Below are 10121 nucleotides of genomic sequence, written 5' to 3' on the forward strand. Positions count from 1 at the left end.
CATTTTAAACAAGAAATAACCTTCAAGAGTTACTTCCTTTCACCAACTTTGGCCATTTAATTTGAAAATCATATGAAGCCTAAATTCAAAAGATCAAGGGAAACCCTCCAACACACATTTTTTAGGAACTTCTAAATTCTTAGGAAAGTTCGGATAAGACTCCAAATAACAAGAAGAAATGCTAAAGATTTGTATTTGAAGTCAACATCCAGTTCAAACAACATTAGAGATCATATCAAATTCAACCACGAGTTACGCAAGCTTTTTCTTTTGGATCATAATTTAATCATAAACCCAAGAATGCAAGTTTCTCTACCAGTCCACCACACTTTCAGGAAACCAAAGTGTTATTTCCTTCTTTTCACTCTGAATTGCATCACTACCATGGATAATGTTCCTTCCAACCTCTACAACAAAGTTGCCTCTAATAGTTCTAGGTTCATATGCTATAGGATTTGTAGCTCTAATGATTTTCCTACTAGTTGAAACAACACCTTCCCCCTCCCAGACCATTTACCAATCCACAGAAAAAGGTCTTTGAAGACAAATCCTCATAGTGTTTCTCCACAAATGATCTATCTACAACCACCATCTTGAGACCTTTTGAAATAAATCCCTCCTCAAACCTAGATATATTTTCTCCCACCAATCCACGTTACACGTTTTCGGGTTTGATCATGATGAAGGAATGCTCCATAATGTTACACGTTTTCGGGTTTGATCATGATGAAGGAATGCTCCATAATGTTACACGTTTTCGGGTTTGATCATGATGAAGGAATGCTCCATAATGAATATGATCTGAGTTCAAATAGAAAGCAAATACTAGGTTTCTCGACACAGACAAGGATACATTTCATGCTGACACACAGTTAGAATGTTGAATGCTACAAGAATCATACCAAGGAATACTCACTAAGATAAGTTGATGAACTGATCCATGACTCTAACAAATGTTGTGGGAACTTAGAATGAAATGACACCTAGAGAAGGGGAGTTTTCATATGTCTAAGGAATGTGGTCTATCAAAAAATAAAAAATGTGTTACTTTGCAGTGAAATGTGGAAAATGCGTACTATGCCAAGGTTGCATTATGGTTGGTTTTGGAATGATTAAGACAAGATTGTGACATATAAAAATGTATGTGTTGCTTGCCTTTCCTGCTCTTTTAAAAGTTCCACCCTAATGGATCGAATTATTCCCATTTAGATAACACCTTAGCATTTATTCGGAAGAGAAGTAATAGGATAGTTAGCAGATCTCCTTGGTTGGGATGAATTACTGGTTGTATAACATTTTTGTTATTTATTCTTTTGTCTAAAAGAAGAATGTGGAAAGATCATCTCACTTGTATTTGAACTAAATGGCCTCACTTAATGACAAAGACCCATCACCTAGCACCCATTCCTCACTTTTCCAATTTCCTGGTCGACGATTTACTACTTTTTACTGCCCCTTAGACCCTTCTACTATTAATTAAAGTAAGAGCAAACTATTATTTCTTCATTGGGCATGTGCCATTGCTTTATTATTTCTCTTTATGAAAATTGCTGAGATACTATTTGTAAAATCCTCACGATATAATTTAGGATAGCTATTTGTTCCAACTCAAAGTCTTTGTTTATTATTTTTTTCATTGATCTCCTCTATATTTCAATATGACACATGTTATCACTCAGAATTTTCCTTAGAAGTTATCAGAAGAAGGAAGAAACTGAGGTAACCAAAAACCAATCTTTTAAGTATAGGCTCTAGCCAACCTATGACTCAGAGAGGGCTCTCTCTATATAATTTAGCTTTGTTTTTTTATGGGATTTTAGGCTAGTTCTTAGTGTTCTTTGGGATTTTTTGTTTTGATTTGAAGGTTGGGTGGTGGAATTCTTTGGGAAAATGGATAGAGCTAGGTCTTCAAGCCATTGGGCTATGGAGTCAACAAATGTATAATAGGACTGGATCAATTCATTAAAGGGAATGTTCACAGGGCACGCTAGCAGAAAAAAATGAAAATCTTTAGGCCTAATGGGTGAAGTAATTCTAACTAGGGTGAAAGGGCACTCAAGAATCCTTAGACCGGGATCATAATGGAGAACAAAGAATAATCATGAACAAAGGGAAATCAAGAATCCTTTGTTACAAATCACAAGAAGTCACCTAAACTAAGGAGCAATCGAGAATTCCTTAACTTAGATTTGTGAAGAAAACATATAATAATGCATAACAGTCAAGATAGAGTGCATTTAAGAAATTTCTGAAATATCATTCCATGTTATAACATTTAGATTTTCGAGATACATAAAGATTACGAAAAACTTGAAAGAAAACAACATTGAACATAAGAGAATACTTATTTGTATTTCGCTTTACACAAGAATCATGTAAAATATCTGATCTTTATTCCTTGATCCAATAAGCCAATCCAATCATTGATACGATAGAATTTTTGATTTGAGAGAAATAGTCTATAGAAATGTTTTGGAATCCACCCTACATAATTCAAATTGTGAAGTATTTATACAAAAAACGTATGACAAAATATCTCAAAACAACTTCAGATTTATTCTAGGAAATACAAATATCTTCTAGAAAGAAGATAGAGACATCGAATGAAATGTTTATTGTTGTCCCTTTAATTATGGTTGTGCTAGCCTTTATGGTTGAGATGTAACCCTTTATGCTGGCTGATAGTTGTGACATTTTCACGCTAGAGTCTTATTTACTTTGATCTTTCATTTAATACTCTTTGACCCTGTTGTGTTGTTTTTACTTGTTTCATCCTGCTGCCTTCATATTTATTGTGGGGTAACTTTTAGTTGTTAATTTATCATAGTAAATCTATTATTGTCTCCCACTATTCTGCACTTGGTAATTTCACATTTACAATTCTCCTGTAGATCTCATCTGCTTCGGTATACTTTTCAAAATTGGGCTTGGTGAGGAACAAATGTTTTACCTCATGCTCAAGGAAAAACAAGTTCCCAAATGTGTCATATAATACTTTGCCCGTTGGCAAGGCTTTAATGGATGAGGAACCAGCTTGATCCCGATATGATAATCACCCTATGAGTGATCTCAGTTAAGATTCATTACATGAAGGTATTACAAACTCATGTGTTGGTGTGTGTCTATGTTATTTAGGCAACGGATCGATCATATTGCAAACACACAGACACTTGAAATGGAGAATAGTAGAGAAATATAGTAAGAAAATATAAGAACACAAGAATTTAACAAGGAGTTCACCCTATCCTCCAGGGCTACATCTCCGGTCAAACTCTCAGTGGTGGCCTTCTTTTATTGTGTCTTAAAGCAGAGAATTACAAGGAGTTCACCCTATCCCCTAGGGCTACATCTCCGGTCAAACTCTCAGTGGTGGCCTTCTTTTATTGTGTCTTAAAGTAGAGAATTACAATGAAGGAGCTCAGTATGAGTCTCCTGAAATAGAATTTGCTTGGCAGGGTGGCTCCTGGATTCCCTAGGCCACTAGAGTGCACACACTCTTTTCCTCACCAGCTCTTTGACCTCTCTGGTCTTGGATGGAAAGAGCCCAGTGTGGTGCTCAGTCCTGACAGATACTCTCAGGGATGGTTTGAATCCCTTAAGCTCTCTGGTGCTCGACGCTGCCTTTTGTCAGCTTGGCCCTCTGTCTTCCTTCTGCTTCCTTTGCTTAACTATCTTTCTTCTGTTTCCTCTCCGTCTCCCTCTCAGTGTTATGTGTCCTCTGTCTTCTTCTTTTTTCTTCTCTTTCTTTGTTCATGGCTTTAAAGCCATTCGAGCTCATGGTTGTTCGATTCCCCTTCCATTTCCGTCAGATCGTCTGCTGCAGCTTTGCTTGGAATTCCCTGCTTCAGCATCATCATCAGGCTCACAGAGAGTGGCCAATTGTCCTTCTACGACTACACCATCTCGCTTCGTCGGTTCGGTTTTTCTGTTACGTTGTGGAATGAGTCATCTGCCACCTTGGCGGTCAAATCGGACCTCAAATTCTTATAGATCGCGGCTTATTCCCCTGTTAGTTCCAGTTGGGCACAATCTTAGCGGTTAGATCTGGGGCCTCCAGATCCGACACCATTCGCACATTTCGCATGGTTGACTTGCTCGATTGTTAGCACGTGATGAGCAGCGGTTTTCTCTCTCCTCCACTTGCCACGCATCAGCTGCTGAGTGGAATTGCTCCGTTTTCGCTAAAACTGCTTACCGCCCAAGGGTGCCCCCAATAAATACCACCGATTTTTGGAGCGCGGGTCCCGCCTTAGCCTTTAGCCTTTAGCCTTTTCCCCACAGTTTTCTCGGCTCCCATGCGACCAAGCGCTCGGTGCCTTTCCTTCTTGAGGGGTTTTTCCCAACGATGCACGACTAGCGCTAATCGCGCATCAAAAAATGCCTCCTTTTCCCAATTCGGGCTTCCCAGGGGCTAGTTTCGCCTCCTGCGTAGTCTCCATGGGACTTGGTCAACGCGCTTTGACCGAGGTCCTCGTCGTTCCATGTTGGCTGCTAACTGCCACAGTTCCGAGGTGTTTTTGATCGCTGCTCTTAATTCTTTGAAGCCTGTCCTGACCTGATACAGTCATGGTTCTCTGATAACTCTTCTTGGATCGAATTCGGATCATGGACTTCCCACTGAAAAGCTTTTGGACCACCAAAAGTTAGTTTTCAAGCATCCACTAAGTGAGGGTACTGTTTTCTCACTTGTCCAATCTTAATCCACTTTGCATTGCTCGGCTTTGAACCTTTGGGCCCTACTCTGAGGTACTCAACATCTCCTCTACGTGTCGTCCTCACCTTCCTGTCCAACACTGTGTCTTCCTGTAATTCATTAAGATATTCAGGTAGCAGGTCATCAATAGAAGGCAACTGACTCTGCTCTTCAGGATCCTCAATCAGTGAGGGTTCAAATAATCTCAAGCAATCTGCATTTACGACCGAGTAGATGTGCATGTAAGCTGGTAGATCAAGGCGAAAATCATTCTCACCAATCTTCTCAAGTATTTTGAAAGGTCCATACTTGATAGGCTTTAGCTTTTTACCTTCACCTTGCATCTTGTCCTTGCTAATATACAGCCAGACCTGGTCACCAACTTGAAAACTATGCTCCATCCGATGCTTGTCATGCCTAGCCTTATATTTGGCTTAGCTCTTCTCTAGTTGTTCTTGTACTGCCTGGTGGATCTCCTGGATTTGTTCAATGAACCTAGTATTCCTTGTCCACATCATTGTGTCCATCAACTGTGGTATCTTTACCAAAGACAAAATCTAAAGGAGACCTTGGTTTGAAACCAAAACAAGTCTCAAAAGGAGATCTCTGTGTAGAATAATGTTTTTCTCTGTTGTAAGCATGTTGCACATAACACAAATGTTCATCCCAAAGCTTAGGATGTTTGCCGCAATATCCTCTGAGTAACTGGATCATTGTCCTGTTAACTACTTCTGTCTAGCCATTAGTTTATGGATGAAAAGTTGTGTTTTTCTTTAGTTTGGTGTCCATCAGTTCCCATAGACTTGACCAAAAATTCCCCACAAAGCAGGTGTCTTGATCAGATATAATGGAAGTGGGTAATCCAAAATGAACCCATACATGTTCAAAGAACAATTTTGCAGTCCGTTCAGCTATAACATGTTTATTGCAAGGTGTCAAAATACACATTTTGGTGAACCGATCCTCAACAATATATAGATAATCATGACCTTTTCTAGATTTAGGCAGTCCCCCAATGAAATCCATGGAAACACTCTCCCAAGGGTGAGAAGGTACTGGTAATGGAGTGTACAAGCCTAGTTTTCTGTTGCTGGGCTTGGTTTTAGCACACATAGTACACCCTCTTACATATATAGAAACTGTCTCATTCATTTTTGGCCAATAACAAAATCTTTGCAGTTGTGCAGCTATTTTACTTACCCCAAAGTGACCTGATATTAGAGAAGTGTGTGTTTCCCTAATTATCTTTATTCTCTCATTTTGTGGAATGCAGAGTTTCCCACAATGGTATAAGAGTCGGCCCTTCACATGGTAATGCAATTCTTCTACCCTTTTGCCTCGAACCAAAGTTGCATATACATCTTTAAAAATATATCTTGAGCATATTGTTCAATGTAGCTTTCATGTAGTACAGAATTATGCTTAAGTTTAGTAGATGCATTTATAATGGGTCTAGATAACATGTCTGCAACTTTGTTATGTATGTCCTTTTTATATCTGATGACTAAATGAAACTATTGTAGAAAACCCATCCATCTGTAGTTTCTATATTGCTGCAACTTAGTTTGTGAGTGTAGATATTGAAGAGGTTGATGATCAGTATGTATTACTATCTCTTTTCCCATTAAGTAATGTTTCCACTTTTACACACTCTGAACTAATGCATACAATTCTTTATCATATGTAGGATAGTTAAATACTGCAGGATTAAAATTCTTAGAATGATAACATATGGGTTTACTATGATGTGTCAACACTGCTCCCATGGCATAGTCACTGGCATCAGTTTGGATCTCAAATGGTCTTTGTAGATTAGGTAGTGCTAGTACAGGTGTTGTACTAATCTTTTCTTTCAAGGTGTCGAAGGCTTTTTGATCTTTGCCTCCCCACTGAAACACCTTGTTCAATCCTGTTAAAGCATGTAAGGGAGCTGCAATTGAGGAAAAGTTAGAAATGAACTTCCTCCAATATTGTGCTACTCCTAAGAAGCTTCTCACTTTTGAAGCAGACTTGGGTTTAGGCCAGTTTAAAATGACTGCCACTTTAGAGGGATCTATCTTCAATTCACCACCCCCTACTATATGACCCAAGTAATTTAGAGATGTTTTGCCAAATTCACATTTTGGGAGTTTAACATAAAGTTTTTCTCTTTTCAAAACATCTAGTATCTGCTTAACATGCTTTAAGTGTTCTTCCCACGTTTTACTAAAAGTCAGAATGTCATCTAGATACATAATAACAAAATCATCAAGAAAAGGCCTGAGTACATCATTCATTAATCTCATGAAAGTAGCAAGAGCATTAGTTAAGCCAAAGGGCATAACCAACCACTCATACAATCCCTGCTTTGTTTTGAAAGTAGTCTTCCATGCATCTTGTTCTGCAACTCTGACCTGAAGGTATCCACTGTGCAAGTCTAGCTTGGTGAAATAAACAACTTCCTTCAATTGATCTAAAAGATCATCTATGCGTGGAAGGGGATAACGATTTTTTATCGTTATCTTATTCAGTGCTCGGTAGTCAATGCACATTCTCCACAAGCCATCTTTCTTTCTCACCAAAACAATTGGTGACCCACATGGTGATGTGCTAGGCTTGATGAACCCCTTCTCGAGCAACTCCTACACCTGCTTCTTGATTTTAGCATTCTCTAAAGCAGACAACCTATACATTCCAATGTTAGGCAATGGAACATCTTGCTGCAAAATAATATCATGTACTATTTCCTTTTTAGGTGGCACACCTTTAGGTTCTTGAAACAAGATATTATACTCTGAAACAACCTTTTCTATATCAGCTTGCTGTTTAGCATTATAGCCCTCAAATACATTGGTTTTATCAGGTTTCTTTTCCTTTACAACCATCAGTAAGAATTGTTTGCATGAATTTATCATTCTTTTCATCTTCCCTGAGTTTATGAGAGCATAATTATTCTTCAGCTTATGAGCTCTTACAAAGTATTCGATTCCATCTTTAACAAGTAGATACTTGTTCTTGGCTCTATAGAAACTAGCCTTTCTATCATACAAGTAAGGACTTCCTAAAACAATTCCACATATATCCAAAGGAATTATGTCTAACTCCACCTCATCTGCATATTCTGACCCAAAAGAAAACTTGAGTTTGCACTGTCTAGTCACTTGTAGTTGTGCTTTATCATTCAACCATCCTAATGGGTATGGTTTCTTGTGAGATGTAGTTGCTAATCCAAATTTCTTTACAATTGCTTCATAAATTAAATTTACTTGTGAGCCACTATCAAACAAAGTATCAATCTTTTGATATTTGGAAACAACTCGAATATGGAAAATCTCATGTCTTTTTCTCTCATTCTCTTCATCAATAACAGATTCGTGTAGAATTACTAGTAGATGCTTCATAATTCTTACCTTTGATACCTATGGTTGCAATGGTTGTTTCATCTCTCGAGTTCGACCCCAAATCTTTCTGAATAGTTGCATCAGTCTTCTTCTTCTTGCCCTCAAACTTCTTAGGCCTCAGCTCTGGATGAAAAATCCAACAATTCTCATCATCATGCCCATCCATTTTACAGTGAGTGCATGAAGCTTTGCTTTTCTGTGCAGTGTTAGCCTTCCTTGCATGCATCCATTTATCATTAACAAAATGAAATAACTTATGATGGAAAAGACGAGTTGCATTTAAATAACATCTAATTCATGCAATACCACTGATCTAATCACTAAACTGAATTCTAAGTTACAAAAAGAAAATGTAAATCAGGACAAATAACACTAATCCATTTCCAAGAAATCATAAACACAATATTTTTAGGCTGTGGTTGTGAATCCTTCCACTCATTCTGCCACAAGAGAGGTGATGTAGAGGCTGTAACCATTCAATTTTGTAGATTAATATCTACTGAAATGCAAGAAAATATGAACTACTTGGAATCAAGAAGAAACATAAGTACAAGAAGAAGGACTAAACACTCTGGGTTGGGCCCAAACCCAAGGGTCTCATCCCTCTGAAACTAACTCATATGCAAATTAAAATGCAACTTATCATTATCAAAAATTGCAAGTCTAATACATCAGATAAAATTTTAAAATAACAATGTCAAGCTCGAAGCTCAATAGCTACACCTAGCTAAACAAAAACTTCAAATCCTATTGATATCTTCTTCTTGTTTATTTATACAAAAGGGCAGCTAAAGCAACTCCCTTGAAAGTAGGAGCGTCTCCCTCCTTGATCTCGAAAATGGTGGATCTTGTCCCTCTTGATCTTCACTTGGACTAGGAGTCACTCGGTTGCCAATGAACTCGAACTAGTGAGAGAGAATATTATGATCCCAGGTCGAGTTTAGGGAGTTAAGGAGGTGGACAAACCCCCTATATTCTCTCTTGGTTTTCTCTGTGAAGCCCCTGCATAGTAATAGCCTCAAAAATGCTTCATTATCCTAGAATTAAACCACATTAGGCCACATACTATGAAAAAGACATTTTACTCCTCTTACTAAGCATAATATAACAAAAAATGAGAATTAATGTAAGATAATGATAATTTGAAGGCTGGAGGATGGCATAATGATCTTCAAAATGTACCTATTGATGGGACTCATCAACTAGAAGCCATGTACTCTTCTTCTGACGAACTGAGTGTAAATGATCTCTACCTCATGTTGTATCAAGAAACTGTTGCTGACCCAATACTACAAATTCCCCCTTATGTGCTCTTTCTATTGGATGGACTCCCTACCCAATCTGCATCTGTGAAGCCTTGAAGCTTCACTCCCTTTGTCTGTCTGTACAAAAGACCGAATTGAGTTGTGCCCCTGAGGTATCTCAACACATGTTTAGCTACCTTCCAATAGAGTTTGGTTGGGTTAACCATTGCTTGACTAAGTTGGTTAAGTACAAAAAATATGTTCGGTCGTGTGTTCACCAAATACATAAGTGAACCCACAGGCTTCCTATAAATAGTAGCCTCCACTACTTCACCTGAAGTAGCATCTTCCTTCCTCCAATTCCCTGCTAAAGGAGTCTCCATGGGTTTGTTTCTCTCCATGTGGAACTTCTTCAGTATCTCGTTGGCATAATTTTCCTGAGAGACAAACAGTTCCTCATCTCCTTGCTAAAATTCCATACGAAGGAAATAATGCATGAGCCCCAGGTACTTCATCTCGAATTTTCTTACAAGATCCTCTTTTCAAGATTTTACCATCTTCTCTTCACCTATTAGAATTAAATCATTGAAATATAATATTATAATCAACAATTTAACTTTAACCACAATATGGTAAAGGTTCGCATCTACTTCACTTTTGATGAATCCCAACCTCGTGAAATAGATGTCAATCCTGGTGTACCAAGCACAAGGTTATTTTTTCAATCCATACAACGCTCACTTGAGTCTGTACACATGTGATTCTCTGTTGAAGGTTACAAATACTTATGGCTGCTTAATGTAC

General features: G+C 38.1%; 1 pseudogene; it reads right to left on the reverse strand.

Annotated features, from left to right (window-relative positions):
• Positions 1–282: 282 nt before the first annotated feature.
• On the reverse strand, positions 283–697 carry LOC149197649 (nucleoside diphosphate kinase 1 pseudogene; annotated as a pseudogene).
• Between the last annotated feature and the right edge of the window lie 9424 nt (positions 698–10121).

This window comes from Pinus tabuliformis, chromosome 2_2, assembly GCF_031772625.1.
Source record: "Pinus tabuliformis cultivar Carrire ecotype Pingquan chromosome 2_2, CPIR1, whole genome shotgun sequence".
Classification (NCBI taxonomy): domain Eukaryota; kingdom Viridiplantae; phylum Streptophyta; class Pinopsida; order Pinales; family Pinaceae; genus Pinus; species Pinus tabuliformis.